We start from the raw sequence: 17,960 nt of genomic DNA on the forward strand, positions 1-17,960 counted from the left end.
AGTCTTGCTGTGTGTGTTGGTGCATGATCATGCTGATACACGGTTTGAGCATCAGGTGCTCATGATCCTCCAGAAGGGTTTGGTAGTCCTCGGCAGTGTCGTGTCCATCAAATACAATCAGGATTGTCATGATATTGGAGCTCAAACCATCACTGATCCACCCGTGCTTCACTCTGAAGATTGGCCGCCAGGCATATAGATGTGAAACCTCCAACATTGGCCAGTGTTTCAGTTTCATTGTCCAACCCCTGTATCTCTGAGGGTGGTAGCAGCCGCCCCGGAGATAAACTTCTCCTGCAGGAATTCCAAAACTGAAGCGACAGGGCAGTTAACTGGGTTCCTATCATGTGCCAAGCACCATGACACAAAAACCTTCCATTTTGAAGAATACAGTCTCCTTGTAGAAAGGGCTCTAGCACTAGCGATGGTCTCCTGAACGTCAGTTGGGAGATCCAAGCCTAATGCCGACGGCCTCTGATTGGCCAAACGTACAGCTTCCATATGTCTGGGCGAGGATGCCAAATCCTGCCCTGAAATTGGGAAAGCAGATCCTCTCTGACTGGAATCCTCCAGGGGGACGATTCCAGCAGAGGAATCAACTCCGAAAACCATGGCTGAGATGGCCAGAACGGGGCTACTAGAAGGAGGCGGACTCCGCTCTCACTCACTCTGGCCAGGACCGGCTGGATCAGTTTGATGGGCGGGAAGGCGTAGAGTTTCTGCATTGGCCAAGGGTGGGCGAATACATCTATCCCCAAAGGAGCTGGAGGATTCAGGGAGAACCAGAGCGGGCACTGGGATGACTCCTGCGAGGCAAAGAGGTCCACTTCGGCTTTCCCGAACACCTCCCAGATCAGGGCCACTGTCTGACGGTTCCAACATCCATTCCCCCGATTGGAGTTTCTGCCTCGATAGGAAATCCGCTGCGAGGTTCAGAATCCCTGGGACATGAACCGCTCTCAGAGAAAGGAACCTGCTCTGAGACCATAAGAGAAGATGACGCTCATGCCTGTCCAGGGTGCGAGATCGAGAACCCCCTTGCCGGTTTACATGGGAAACTACCGCCATGTTGTCCGTCCTGACAATGACATGGTGCCCCTTTAGAAAATGGAGAAAATGACGCAAAGCCAGGAAGATGGTTCTCAGCTCCAAGCAGTTTATGTGCCAAGCGAGGGTCTCGCCCGTCCAGACCCCACACACTGGTCTGCCCTCGAAAACTGCTCCCCAGCCGGTTAGAGAGGCATCCGTCGTAATCATCTGGCGACAGAATACCATCCCCATGCTGACCCCTTCCCGAAGAAAAAGGGAGTCCCGCCAAATTGACAGGGCGCGAGAGCAACTGCGCAACACCCTCAACAGGCGAAAGGCTGGCCCAGTGGGCCGGATCCCTGAGAGCATCATCCACCACAGGAAGGGCCTCATGTGGAGCAGACCCAGGGGTAGCACAGGGGAGGCTGCGGCCATTAAGCCCAGAAGCCTGCGGCAAGTGCCCACAGAAACACGATGGCCTAGCGAAAAACGGGCCAAACATGTCATCAAACTGGAAATCCGTGCAGGAGCCAAATGGGCCTGCATAAGAATGGAATCCATGTGCACAGCCAAAAAAACTGTGTGCTGAGCTGGAGTAAGAACACTCTTCTCCACGTTCAACCTCAGATCGAGAGACTGAAGAACAGTGTCCCTGTGGTGGGTAGCCAACTCCTTGGACTGGGCAAGAATGAGCCAGTCGTCCAGATAATTGAGAATACGGATGCCCTGGAGCCGCAAGGGGGCCAGTGCGGCATCCACACATTTTGTGAACGTTCTCGGCGCCGAGCGAGGCCAAAGGGAAGGACCCTGTACTGGAACGCCCTTCCTCCAAAGGCGAACCTGAGGAACTTTCTGTGTCGACCGTTTCCGCACGACCTGGATGTGAAAATAGGCATCCTTGAGGTCTATTGTCACGAACCAAGCTCCTGGCCGAATCTGAGATATGATGGATTTCAACGTCAACATCTTGAATTTTCCTCTGAAAAGGGCGAAATTCAGTCGGCGGAGGTCTAGAATGGGACGCAGGCCGCCGCCTTTCTTCAGTTTCTTCCGAAGGAACCTCCTCTATCGCACCTTTGAGAAGGAGGGAAGAAATTTCCTGCTGTAGTACAGAAGCCTGAGTGGCGCTGTCGACTACAGTAGGAAAAATCCCGTTTAAGGGGAGGGGGGGTAGGTTTGGGGGGCTGCGGCAAAACTGGAGAGTGTAGCCCAACTGAACTGTGCGAAGAATCCACGGTGATAGCCCTTGTAAGCGCTCCCATTCTGGAAAGAAATGTGAAAGAGGAAGAGGGGTGTTGCAATGTAGATTACATACCTGAGTGAGGGTGTCATGTTGAAGATCATGGAGTTGCGAGGTTGTCCATGTAGGAGAGCACTTGGCGTCCTGACACGCGATGGGAGGCAACAATGCTGGGGTCTGGGTGACCGGGCCTGTCTGCTCCAGAGGAAAAAGAAGAGTGTTTCTGAGGAAGCGACCAGCAGTTAAATAGTGTGTCGGGGGAGAGGGGAGAGAACAAAGGGTGTCTTCTTCCTCTCGCACAGGGCTGAGTAGAGGCGGTAAAATAGGGCCTGCTGTTTGAAACACCCTGGGTGGCGAAGGAGACTTGCGCGGTCTGTCCCAACCTCGTGCATGTGGAGGAGCTCTCCTTTTCCTGACCAAAGGGTCAGGAGCGGGACGAGGCAGATGGGGCGGACGGCTTGTCGGATCGCTTCAGCTGCAGACGCTTGTGAGGTCGTTGACGGGGGAACGGGCAACCGCTGGCTCCCCAAACCGTAGAAGGTGGGGGATGCGCTGGGTCACTTCTCCTGGAAGAGAACTCCGCTCTATGAGAAGGACGTTCTCTAGGTCTTTGAGCAGGGGAGGGAGCGGAGGATTCCCTAACTCTCCTGGGCATGAACTGCTTAAGAGCGGCTGATTGAGACTTGGAGGCACGGAATTTCTCAACCACTGTGTTGACCGCCTCTCTGAACAGCCCTGACTGTGAGATAGGGGCGTCAAGGAGGAAAACCTTCTCTTTATCACGGATTTCAGTGAGGTTAAGCCATAAGTCAGCCTCAGGAGTGACACCACTACCCTCATCCATCTCCTTAAGGATATCGGCCTGGTAGGCCTGAAGGATGGCCATAGTGTGAAGGGTCATGCCTGCTTGACCAGCCGCCATGTAGGATTTTCCGATGAGAGAGGAAGAAGTTCTACATGCTTTAGAGGGAAGGAGAGGACTGACTTCCAAGATGGCGCCGACGATGGAGCAAGATGGCTGGCCAAAGTATCCTCAATCGCTGGAATGGCGGAGTAGCCCTGTTCCACAGAACCCACAAGGTTGGTGAAATCAGCAGCTGCTGCATTAGTGAGACGCGCAGAGAAAGGCTGCTTCTAGGATCTGGAAATGTCTCGATGCAGATCGTTGAAAAACGGCAGTTTTCTCCATTGTGGCCTAGAATTAGGGCCACTGAGAAACCTCTTGTTGAGTTTGGATGACTGAGACTCGTGGGGCTCGTCAGGCTAGTCGATAGCGAGTTTCTGCGTAGCACGCGAAAGCACTTCCACGAGCTCAGAGTAGGCCGTAGTAGGCCGCGCTTCCTGGCCGCTAGGAGGGATAACATCATCGATAAAAGCAGGCCCGAAATCCTCGGAGTCGGAAGCCGCGGTAAAAATTACGTCCTCCAGCCCGAAAGAAACAGGGCATAAATAATCGTGAGTGAACTCGACTGGCATGTGAGCGTGCTTGGGAGATGGAGGGAGAGAAAGAGCGGGGCCCGTCTGCTGAAACTCCACATCCTCGAACTCAACATCCGAACCCCAGGTCGCGGATCCTCGTGAGGCCTCGGGAGCACTACGGGGGGAGGCAAATTTAGAATCCTTCTCAAAAACCGCGAGCCGAGAGTGGAGAGTTTTTAGAAGTAAATTATCACAGAATTTACATTTAGACAATCCTAAAATGGCCTCGTGCGCATGTGAGAAACCCAAACACCTGATGCACTTACTGTGAGGGTTGTCGCTTGCGATGAAGCGAGCACATGGCGGAGAGCAACGTTGATACTCCATTGCAGCTTCACTGGAAGGAGAACTGAGTTCCACTTATGCAGTCGCTGAAGTGCAAGAAGAAAAATCGGTAACACTTTAGAATACTGTATCTTACTTACTGCATAACTAATGTAGCAAATGCAACATTTAATAATATACATAAAATGTATTTAAGGGGGCCGAAGGCCAATTTAGCTCAAAGGGAAATGATTCATTGATTTGCAATGAATCTATGGAACCGAATCACTGAACCGAGCAAATGACTCGCTTAGAATTCATTTGAACGGGCCGTAATTATAACCAAATCTATAGTGAAACACTATGTCTTAGCAAGGTAACTTTAGATCGAACAGTACAAGACATTAAATGTGCAAACACGACACAAGAAGATTTATCTTTTCAAATATATGGAAGACTTTATTAGCTATTCTAAACACAAAACTAAGGTCTAAACCTAATCACGCACACACACACATTCATACAGTCGCGAAAGGGAAAGAGTGAGTTGGAAAGAGTGAGAGAAAGTTTTAACTTTCTATATGCACGTAAGTCATCACCTGAAAGGACCACCAAGCATTAATTTGAACCTTCATTTCTTAGAGAGGTTATTCAATTAACATTAAAGCACCAGTTCAGTTAGAGCCTGGAGTACTTGCGCTTTGTAGTGGCTGAGGGAATTTCCTTTGTCTGCGTCGCGTCGAAGGGCGGTTCCCCGGGTCCTCGTGGCGGGTTGTCTTTGAAGTGCAGGGATGGAAGTTCCGCTGCTGGTCACGTGTGATTAGCAAGCGAATGAGAGTCTTTTCCAATTCGAAGCGCGTTGCAAACTTAACTTTGAAACGAGACTTTTACGAAAAAGGAAAGAAAGGAAAGAAATGAAAGTAAGGCGAGTCGGATGGCTTGACTGAGCTGAATTGCAACCCTGATCTTGATGGGTTATTCGTCTGCTGGTTGAATTTGGTCTAGTCGATGTAGAAGCATGCGGACATGTTCTTTGTTTCAGAGATAAGCACGAACAGAACACTCTCTTGCTGGTTTTAGAGAGAGGCAGGGACTTAACAGTTACAGAACTGAACAAAAATCTGACAAAAATCACGACAAAAATCTGACAAAAATCTGAACATGAGGTCCTTTGTTCGGATCTTTAACTTAAACTCTAGTCCAGCCTCCTAGGAACTTCTGGCCGATTGGAGGCGGATCTACTTCTTGCTTATCATAATTTATGCATGGTCGGTGAGCTGGTCTCCAGCACTTAGCAGAGAACAAGAGAACACAGTTTAAGATTATATATTATAATCATAAAACAAAGCATTTTAGACAGATTTCAGTCAAGCCATCTTTTGAATTACAAGAATACGGTTCGTTTAAGAGTAAACAAGGCATTCACACTTCTAATGGTTGTATAACAATTACAAGAGTTAATAGTTAACAACAATTACATGATTAATATGCGATCTAAGCATTAACAAACACAACACATGAATTGCAGGAAGCCATAAGAATTGTGAGGTTTGATTATGGGTCCCAGAATTGTTCTGTGGTGAGTTTATATGATTTTATGCGTGAGATCTCCGATCTCAACCGCAAGGTTACTGAGAGTTCAACTCGTAGGGGACGAGGAGAGGTGTTCTGTGGAGCATCTCTGTCAGGGGATCAAAGAGGTCTTTGTTGTGAGCCTCTCGTTCCACCATTTTGGAGCCGATTTGTCTTAGTAAAACATTAACATATTGACACGTTCGTCCTGTTTAGTGCCCATCTCTTGGGCCTGCAGGGCAATAAAAAGTCTCCTGAGAGGGTTTCATTACCCCCTAAAGCAAACCCTCAGCGCCGTTCTGTGACTCTGGAATGTGGGCTCCAGAACTTTTGGAGTGTTGAAGCCATGTGAATTAATCCCATGAGAGATTAATTTGATTAAGTTGTGTTTGATTCGCCTCGATTCTCTACACTAATAAGGAATTAATGAAGAACTAATAGGTAATTCTTTATTAACACTTAAGTCACTACTGTTAACTACTAAGGAAGATGTGTTAACTAATCAGTATGTAATATTATTTTATGATTGTGTTAAGTATCAGTTAGTTAATCAATAGCTAATGAATTCTGTCATACCTCCTGAAGAACTACTATTAACTATATATTAATTAAGCTTCAAGAAAAATAACTATGAAGTAACTACTAATTCTAAGACTAACAGTCATACACAGTAGTCAGTTTGTCATTCTTCAGCACTAATAAGAAAGATAAGTGCAGACATTTACCTATAGGCTATGATCTGCAAATAAGCAAAAACATATCATGTATATTACACCTTATTATTATAAGGTTTTAGTAAGTTTACAGTAAGGTTTACAGTAAGTTTGATTTGAGTCAGAAGTATGTGGTAATTCTTTATTAATTACTAATGGGTTCCCTCTATTGTCACTTTAGAATACTGTTCCAGGTTCTAAGTAATTCCTGAAGGACTATCTAATAATTATTTATTAATTACTAATAAGTTCCTTATATTTTTACTTTAGAAGACTGTTTCAGATTATAAGTAGCCTAATTCCTGGATAATTATTTGATAATTCTTTATTAATTACTAATGGGTTCCCTATATTTTCACTTTAGAATACTGTTCCAGCTTCTAAGTAATTCCTGCAGAATTATTTGATACTTATTTATTAATTACTAATAAGTTCCCTATATTTTCAGTTTCCCTCAGTCGTTGCCTCAAATACATGAATTTACTCACTGGCATTCTATGCTGAGGAAAACAGACACACACAGTACTGTATATAAAATATACAAATAATATGAGGTTAGTTTTGTATGACTGTTCAGTAGTTACTTCTTAGTTATTTTTCTTGAACCTTAATTAGTAGATAATTAGTAGTAGTTCTTCAGGAGGTATGACAGAATTCATTAGTTATTGATTAACTAACTGATACTTAACACAATCATAAAATTATATTACATACTAATTAGTTAACACATCTTCCTTAGTAGTTAACAGTAGTGAAGAAGTAGTTAATGAAGAATTACCTATTAGTTCGTCAATAATTCCTTATTAATTCTGCAGTAAGTAAGATACAGTATTCTAAAGTGTTACCGAAAAATCCATTTATAGGCTTTAGAAAAACCGAGAACGAAGGACGATGTGATCGCTTCGTGAAGGGCAGAGAAGTCTGAGGGGAAGATGGCGCACGCGTGTATATGATTATGCGACGTGATTGCGTCGGGGCGGGCCCAGATTGCGCGAGCGCCATCAGCCAATGAATTGGCGTGATTCTATTGGGCTTCAGACAATCGGCACATTCAGAGAATATCCCACTAAGCTTTCCGCAGCGTTGAGTGAACCTATGAAAGAGAACACATTTTACAAATCTATTGCATTTTTTTAAGTAAAATCTTTCAAATGCAATTATCCAATCATCCAACAAGATTATCCATAAGAGGCCAACAGCCATTATTCTATTTGATTATCTATAATATCTAATTAAAATATCTACAAATGTATAAAACTGTTTAGAGATCAGGTAAAACCAACAGACACTTGTTTATTGGTTATCAGTGACTCCTCATGAATCATGGGTTGATAGAGATTGAACCATTGAAACGTTTCGAAACAGATATGACGTAATGAAGCCTAGTTTACTGAAATCACATGACTCTGAACCATTGATTCGGAACAAAAGATTTGTAAAGGTTTCGAAGGTTCATGAAGTAGTGTTTGTAAATTGCCATCACTACTTATTACCTTCATTTTCATCTTCTGTTTGTATGTGTTCTAGCAACACAATCCATTACAAATATACATCACCTCAGGTGAGTAAACATTCTTTAATCTCTCTGTTGCTCTGGAATCAGCTTATTTGTTTTCAGGCTCTGTTCCACATGTGGTAGCAGTAGATTAGTAGTACTGACCTGTCGTTTCCCCTGTGCTGTTTCACACCCATTAGCCAATAATGGGAACCCTCAAGGGATATAGGGGCTGGTTTAAATCCAGGTGGGCTGCAGTTTAATAACAGCCATATTGCCTCCCTATCAGGAACTATCCATTCAACAATCCAGTCCAGACAATGTCTTCCTCCTCTGCTTCTGTTCTTACTTTGACCACATTTTTCCTTTTTACTTCTCTACCTTCCTACTTTCTCATTTCCATTCTTTATTTAATTTTAAAATGCATTCTTCCTAATGAGTACAAATGTAAATAAATAAATAAATAAATCCTGCCCTAAAGGGTTAAAACGTCTAAGAATTTTTTTCTAATTAAAAACAAGACACCCGTATTTTATTAAGAACATCCCAATTGATGTTTTTGATGACAATAATGTAATGTATTAAACATAAATAAAGATCAATAACAGTCTGATTAGAAGAGGAATATTAGAAGACCAAGTCCTGACTGTGGACGAGAGGAGGATGGAGGAGGGTAAGTAGATCCTGAGCAATGCGATTTTTCAGCAGCTGTCCCAAGTGAAAAAAAAATCACTCTTTTAAATGCATTTATTTCACACTAAGTATACTACAAATTCATTAACATATTTACCAACATATCGCTTGAGACTTACTGATATAAAAATTATAATTAAACTTTATTTGGAGTATTTAGTATACCAAACGTAGCAGGGTATTCATATTAAGTATGTAATGTGTAACTATATTTGTAGTGTACTTAGAATACAGTAAATGTATTTCAAATATATGTGAGTATATTTATTTTTTACTGGGGTGACAGGTCCGTTCACGCTTATGGAAACAGTTTAAATACACTTACTTACCTGGTTTAAAAGACCTTGGCTCAGCATTTAAAAGCTGTCCCCTGCCACCTTTCACACACACACACACACACACACACACACACACACATACTGCAGTGGGGTTTGTGCACCTGCTAAACCTGAAACAAAGCAGGCTATGTGTTTTATGCAATCTTCTCAGAAAACATACTCTTACACTCACTCTCACAGATACATATAGAAAAACAGGCTGTGCTGACCTGCTGTGGGAGATGAACACGAGGAGGAGGACACACAATGGGGTTTGTTCCAAACTTCATGAATCTCCAAAAAAGATTAAGGACTTGGCTTTGCCCAAATGTGTTTAGCGAACCCCCCTTCTGAAATATGAGCAAGAATTTAAATCAAAATCGTTACTTCATATTGTTGATCTTACAGAAATAATCATTATGAGTATCACTATAAACACTCATGATGCAGTGCTGACACTGGCAGCATATTGATTTGTTATGGTAGCTCTGTGTAACACCAAATTAACTGCTAAAATCACAATCATGCCTGCGCTCTCACTCCCTCACTTAGCCTTCACCGTCACTGGAGTACTGATCATACTCATCATCCCTCATCACCTGCATTATAAAGCACACACACACCACCCGTAGTTGTCTGACCTTATGAGAACACATGCTTACTTACTTGCAACATACCAGGGATTATCCTACCATAAGCTTCAGTGGACTTTAAAGGGGCCACTGAAGTACCTTGGAACGCACAGGTTTGTATGATGCATTGACGTAATTTCCACTGAAACAGGAAGCTAAGGCGGGACATTTTGAATGGCTTTCAAATAGCCAATAGCATTTAGTTTACCGCCCAGACTGCAAATCGTACTTGAAAGCAAATACGAACGGTAATGATATGTTGGATCAGTAGTAGAGGTGTGAATAAATTCAAGCCCTTTAATTCTTAACCAACCAACAGTTGGAAAATGAAAAAAAAAAAAAAAAAAAAACTTGAGCAACTGAACACACATCTCCAACCAGTGGCATAATTTTGTTTTAGTGTGGGGTGTGGGGCTGGAGGAGGTTGCTTTACAATGCTAAATCAGATATATGTACAATAACAATTTTCAAAAAAAAAAAAAAAATTAGGATGTCCAGAAATCAATTTCAGTAATACATTTTGTTTAATTAATCATTTAATGAGATCTAATCTAATATATATATTGTGAGTGACGAGAATTTTCACGCGAATAAATGAATAGATCCGCAATTTTGACATGTGCGCTTTAATGGTCACGTGGTAGAAGGTTCTGGGTTCTAATCCACACTAGTATATATTTTTTTCTTCTCATCAAAACTAAATATTTTCATCAGTGTTTGTATATCAAGCAGGGACACATTTGTGTGCATTTTGTTTTGTGAATTTCACCGAAATTAATATAGAGCGTGAATAGAGCTCCTGTTTAAACATTTCAGAAAACGTGTCATTCCAAAGGATTTAGTATCATGTAGAGAGCCCCAGGTCATCTCCAGAGTGTGGAAAGCTTTCTTTTTGCTCCTAGATGTGACCATCAGCCTGTCATTGGGTTACAATCCTCAGACAAATGGGCAGATGGAGAGGAAGATCCAGGAACTTCTTACAAAACGTCTGCCACCACCACTAGACCTCCTGTCCCCAGTTCCTGCCATAGGCTGAGTACGCCCAGAACTCTCTGCCAGCTGAACACAGGGTTAACTCCATTCCAGGGCATACTAGGCTTCCAGAAAACTTACTCTGGACTGGGGATCCTTCAGAAATTTCTGCTATCAAATATTGGTTGCAAGAGAGGGAGAGGATCTGGGATGCTGCTCATCACCCTCTGCAGTGGGCAGAACACTTGAGCTACACTGAGTTCCATAGCCCCAGTCTTCCAACCCAGTATATCAGGATGTACCTGCCCTGTAAAAAAAAACTCAGTCCCAGATTCAACTACCTCCTCAGTATTCACCCCACCTTTCATGTACCCCTCCTAAAAGTCTACCACCAGACTGGCAAGTAAGAGCACAGAAAGAAAACCATGACAGAACTGGCGGCGTGGAATGCCCTGATGGAGCCAGAATGATGGATACCTACAGGGGTTGGACAAAAAAACTGAAACACCTGGTTTTACTACACAATAATTTGTTAGAATGGTGAGGGCCTCATTTTGCATCCAAATACAGCACCAATTGACAGATAGAAGTCCTTCACAGTGACCAGAGGGATTATGAGCCGTTCCTCTTCCAGAACAGTGTCCAGGTCACTATATGATGCTGGTGGACTCGCTCCTCCAAAACACCTCAATAATATTCAGATCTGGTGACTGTCAGACCATGGGAGATGTTCAACGTCACTTTCATCTTCATCAAACCCTTCTGTCTCAAGTCTTGCTGTGTGTGTTGGTGCATGATCATGCTGATACACGGTTTGAGCATCAGGTGCTCATGATCCTCCAGAAGGGTTTGGTAGTCCTCGGCAGTGTCGTGTCCATCAAATACAATCAGGATTGTCATGATATTGCAACGCAAACCATCACTGATCCACCCGTGCTTCACTCTGAAGATTGGCCGCCAGGCATATAGATGTGAAACCTCCAACATTGGCCAGTGTTTCAGTTTCATTGTCCAACCCCTGTACAGCGGAGCTTTATGCAGTGCAGACCAGGGAGGCTGAATACTGAGGTTGAATCAAGGATTCTGGAGACCAAGGCTAAGTGGGAGGGATAGAGAACCAGGGCTGTTGCAGGCTTGGTGGACCAAGGTGAAGCCAGAGGATCAGATAACTAAGGCAGAGCTGAGGACTCAGAGGACAGAGGCAGAGAAATGGAAGCGAGGACCAACGTGGAACCATAGGGATGGAGGACCCCAGAGAAGCCAAAGGCCCAAGCACAGCCAAAATTCCTGAAGTCCATGGTGGAGCCATGGGGACCAAAGTGGAGCTGGAACTTGGGTCGGGATGTCGAGGGTGTGGCTCCCCTGCTCAAGGAGGAGGATTTATACTGTTGGTAGATCTTAACTTGGGAAATATTAAAACAGAAATAACAGAACTTAATAAACTTCAAAATAAGTGTCCTGGAACATACGTGCACTAACGGAATGTGACTGTAACAAACTACTATGTCATTTGAACTGTGTTTTTTTATGTATAACAATAAACCTGTGAAATAAAGAAATAAAGAAACAAGAAACCATCTATTGGCATTTTACCGGCTTGACTATAGACATGTTATGTAAGTTATCATATTAATTATTTCATCCACCATTTCAGCAATTTGGGAAAAATATTGACAAATATCGACAAAATATAAAAATCAAGACATGTCAAAATAAGGAAAAATACTGTTTTTTATTATTATTACCTACATGCTTCTACATGGGAAAGTGAAATAAGAAATCATTGCAAACTATTTATAAAAAATTAAAATAAAAAGGATGGTGCATCTTGAATTCCCTATGACTTTTTAACTGCTCTGTAGTAAATCAAAGCACCTTTATTATTAAAAAATAGAAGGTAACATAGTAATATGTTTCATTATAACATATTGTAACTTAGTGTTAAGTTACTTAGTGTAACTTAACATATTTGTTCTACACTATTTCCAAAAACAATAAAAACAATTAGATTTATGTGTCTTGATAAAATTCAAGTGGCAATTCAGAAACATTTTGTGGCTGTTGGACTCTCTGCCTGATCTTATCCTGTACTTCTGTTGACCACCATCAGTCAGTGCATTAGTAAGTGGGGAATTGATCTGTTTATCTGAATAGAGGAGACCTGGAGTGCAGAGGATAAAGAAAAAACGTGTGCAAGTGAGAGAGAAAGAGACATAAAGGGTTTAACACACTCCATTTTAAGGACATAATACACTGAAGGCACATAGGCCTATGTGTGTAGAGAGACAGCCAAACAAAGTGGCTTTAGGTGAAGTAACTAACACTATTGATTTTAACAGCTCGTTGACGTCTGATGGAGTGGAAGAAAGCATGTTCTTTTATGTCTTCCACAATGGAATTGATTTATTCAAGAATGATTTACTGTTGGCTCTTCTTCTTAATTGTTGTGTGATCCAATAATCAAATGTCCCCATGCTAGAGAAGCGATTCCCAATGTGAAAGAGTTAATGGATCCTTTTAATACCACCCCAGCATGCAACATTAAACATTTTTGTACTGTAAATATTCTACCAACAATGATTGTTTTTTTTTCTCACCGATGGTGAGAGGACCCTATTGTTTTTGCTCTGTTTATTATTATTCTTCTTCTCTTAAAAGAATCGCTTTTTAGAGGGCCTAAACATCCTTGAAAACTCATGAAACTTTGTACATGCTTCAGAAGTGGTGAGAATTTACGTGTGATACGGTTTTCAAAATTGGATGGGGCAAATTCTGTAAATTATTGCCCCCACATTTTGCCCTAGCTCTACGTTTCACGTTCAGGTATGAAATTTGGTACATACATGTTAGGGCTGGGTAATAAATATCGATTTCTCGATATTAATCGATTCTCATTTTTACAAACCGATATCGATTCTTAAATCTCAAGAATCGATTAGTCATCCTGTTTCATTTGAATGAATGGAACATTGTATCGCGGCTGCGCGCATCCAAAAAAATCGCAATAATATTTGTCCTTTGTTACTATTGATATGAAAAAAAATCTCAATTTTCAAATTACGTCCATTTTCTTTAGAAATTCAAAACCATAAATAGCGTTTTGGCGCTGTGGCGTGAGATCGCTCTGGCTCAGCTCAAGAGAAGCAGCAGCGCTGATCTCTCTTCCGGGTTAATAATACCAGTTACAGTGCGAAATAAACATGAATGAGCATCTGAAAGTGTGTTAAAAGATAGAGTACAACTTATCTAAATCCTTATCATGTCACATTGATTCGCTCAATCTGCGTTTAAACCGTGGGAAGACGTCAGTTAAACAGCTTGTAATCAATGTCATGTATCGTCATATTTACCTCAGAAAACCCACATAAACTTGTTAGTCCACACTCGTTAGTGTTCTTCAATATTTAAGGCATATTTTAATAAATCTGGCAAGTTTTTATGACAACCACCATTTAAATGTTTATATTTCAAATAATCTTCTTATTATAAAAAATAAATAAATTATTAAGTGTTTTATAGCTACAAAACAGTTCATTATTACCTTCATATTAGGCTAATGAAGCCTATAGGCTACAACTAGACTCCCATAGTTTACAGATTTGATTCCCTTGAGAAAAATTGCCATTTATTGTAACTGATATCCAAAATAATCGATATTGAATCGAATCGAAATCGAATCGAATTGCAAGCTTGTGAATCAAAATCGAATCGAATTGTGAAATTTGTCTCAATACCCAGCCCTAATACATGTAATGACCCAATACCTGCAAAAACGTCTCTTGGAGCATAGCCCTAAACACAACAGAAAGTCAGCTATTTTGAACTTCCTCCTAGATTTTGTGCATTTTTCGTAATTTCCTGATGTTGTACTGTAACGAACTCCTCCTACAGTTTTCATCTGAACCTCTTCAAATTTGGTGAGTGTAATCTTAAGGCCTTTGCGACGTTAAATTGCGAAGTCTTGAGTTGAAGATCTTGAGTTTTCATCAAAGGGTGTGCCCTTGGCGGCCTGACAAATATACACCCAATTTCAGACTTTTGGTGATTTGTGCATGAATATGTCATATAGTTCAATATTGCTTGCAGTTCCGATGTTGCTAGGCAACCACAGACAGCTTGCAGTAATTCAGGCAGATCGGACAGAATGTCCGTCCGATCTGCGCCAAACTTCACATGTTTGATAAGAATCCTGTCCTGAACCATGCTCATATTTGGTTATAACAATAGCGCCACCTGCTGGTAGTAGGAAGTGTGCAAATACAAATCCTTTGACATAGTCCTCCTATATTTATTATCATTACTGCCCACATTGCTCTGTTTTCCTAAAACCGCCGGGTGGTGGGCCCTTTTCATCGCTGCTTGTTACTTTAATTATTATTATTATTTCATTTGAATACTTCCAGCTTCTACACATTCTTCTGACTTTCGCTTTGACAGAGGCATTTCTTAGTTTACTCATAGTTAAAAAAAATGTGAAATTAAAAAGAGATGGTTTTCAAAAGGAAGAAGATTCATACAGTGTTTCGTTTTTAATAAAAAAAAAACAAATGGGTATTTGGATTCTTATCTATTTTTTTTTTTTAATTATCCATTATCAGAATAAATTTGATAGAAACGTTGTGTTTTTCTTTAAAGACATCAGCATACAAAATGTCCTTTTTTTCCAGCATGATTTCACAATCATAATTTATTCTAGACCATACGTTCGCTCATATATATATATATATATATATATATATATATATATATATATGAACGTATATATAATGATTATCTCCTACAACATTGATGAATTTTTTTCCACAAAAAATATTGTGTGCCACAAGTGTGCCTTTCCAGACATAGGATGATGACTAGGCTATCAAAGTAATACTACAAGTAATTATTATCACTGTCTCCATTACAGGAGGTCCTGTGGAGCTCCAACCTAATTTTCACAGGATCTAGAGGAAGATGGGTTTGTCGATAAGGTGCCATAACCACTCTCAGTCACATACAGAGGGGCTTTAAAGAAAAGTGGCATCCCAGATGATCTCTCTCATATAGGCCACCATGATTACTTCAGCCTCTCAATGCACATGCTGACACCTAATTCCAACTTCATGGCCATGGATTAGATGTGTCAGACCAGCATGAAAAATGAGGCTAAAAAAAAGAGCCGGTTCACTCTCTCTAGGGTGGGTTGAGAGTTTATACAACCACTGCGATAAGAGAGGAACTTCAGGCTGGAATTCGTAGAGATTTTTCATTATGTGCTTTCCCTGCAGTGTTCATCTACTCAGTGCTGATCAGCTGTGTGAAGACATATATAGACTCACAGGAATCCATTAAAGAACTCAGTCTGCAATGTAAAACTGTAGAGGGCAGATCGAAAGCAGTCCAGTAAAATCACCTCAGTGGAGGTGTTATTGGCATTAACCCACTAAAACACACAGTCGGGGCAAGACAGAGCTCTGGTCACACTCGATTTCCACATTAATTGCTGAAATGCTTCCAACAGCCTGGGACGCCTGTTGTGAACCTTTGCTATTGGACATGTAAGGACCACCCATTGGCCCAATAAATAAATCCAATGGCGTGGGCGAAGGTATAATGTGTGTAGGTATTTTACTTGTGCTACTGTAAAGTTCACTTAATTCATTTGAATTCAATTTCAATTTGATTCTAGCTCTGTGTTTAATCTGACTCCAATTTCAAATGACCCTAAAATTTAGATTGACATAATTTTCATTATTATTATTTTTATTTTTGTGTTATTTTTTTGGGATATTTAATTATTATCCCATTCTTTCAATTATTCGTTCATTAGGGACCCAATCACGCATAGAGTCTTACGTTAGGCAGGACAATCCTAAGCTCGGATCTTAGTCAGTGTCTTGAGCCACCAGAGGACACTCCAGATAAGACTATGTTTCACACAAACTACATTTCCCAGAACTCACTGCCCGGACTCATCATCACTGATCACATTCACCTGTACCTCATTCACTGATTGCATTTACCTGTGTCTCATCCTGTTAGTGTGTCTATATATACCTTGTGTTCACGTTCAGTGTTTGCGAAGTCTTGTTTAAGTGTTACACTGCATTTCTGAGCGGTTTTCCGTGTTTGGTTTCTGGTTTTTGACTTTGGATTGTTTTTTGGATTTTGATTATTGCTGCCTGCCCTGACCTCTGCCTGTTTCCCGGATTCCCACTGTGTTTCCTCCATTGTCCTGTCTGCTAATTCTTGACCCTGCCTGTACAACTAATCTTAAATAAAGCTGCATTTGGATCTTCATCTACAAGCCTCAGAGCAGTTCGTAACAGTCAGAGTGTACAGGGTTAACTAAAACCTTTTAGTTGGCGGTAATAAGTGTTGTCTTCTTAAGCCCCTTTCACACAGCACATTGATCCCAAGAAATGTCTGTGAACTTGCTAGAGTGCCTTCTGTGTGAATGCAAACACATGATGCCAGGATGGGGACCTAGTAACATCGCTGGGATCAGTCCCGGAGCCCTGGGTGAACAAAAACCAGGACCAATGCCGTAAGGGGTGTGCCATTGTGATGGCGCACGTGCCAATGGGAAAGAAAGGGCATTTAACCCTCTGGGGTCCAAGCTATTTTTGGGGTCCTTGAGATCTTTTGAAATGCCCTGACATTTGTGATTTTTTCAGTTTCTTATAAACATATTAATGGCAAAGGTGAAATTATTTAGCACAAACAGGGCTACCATAATATGTGGGCACCATGTATGTACATGTTTGTATTTTTGAGAGAATATTGTTTATGCATGGTTATTGAAAAAATAGAAATGAAAGTTTCTGAAATAAGGCCACAAAACACGTACTAAATATGTGTCCACAAGACTTTTGTTGGGGCAAAGAGTTTTTTCTTCAAAATGATCTGAAAATCACCCTGCCAAACGACCCAACTCCATCATGTAAAATTAGGTGGTTCCTCCATCATGTATAATTAGGTGGCACAAAGACCCACATAATGAGCCTTTCATTCAGGTGTGTTACACAATAAAGAATGCAAGGACAATATATATATATATATATATATATATATATATATATATACAGTATATATATATATATATATACAGTATATATATATATATATATATACATATATATATATATATATATATATATATATATATATATATATATATATATATATAAGTCAAAAGCACATTTTTAGTCATACCTGGAAAGCAAATGAAACAAATCCTGGTCAAATGGGTTATATTAGTCATTCTATAGAGTTGGAAACATCTTGAAAAGAAAATTATTTTTCAATATAAACTATTATTTTTTAAAGTAGCCCTATACATTTTATCATACATATTTCAAAGAAAAGGATTCATTATTTTGATATAGCTTGCATTGGATAACAATTGATTTGTTTATTTTTGACAAAACATATTCTATATTTAACATATGAGCAGAAACTCTCTAACAAAAGCTTATTTGATGTCTATTTTATAGTAAATATAGTAAAAACTTTATAATATATTTCATCTATAACAGTAGGCTATTCATTCACACAGCCAGACACCCGATTCAT

Source organism: Pimephales promelas, chromosome 5, assembly GCF_988280905.1.
Source record: "Pimephales promelas chromosome 5, fPimPro1.hap1.1, whole genome shotgun sequence".
Classification (NCBI taxonomy): domain Eukaryota; kingdom Metazoa; phylum Chordata; class Actinopteri; order Cypriniformes; family Leuciscidae; genus Pimephales; species Pimephales promelas.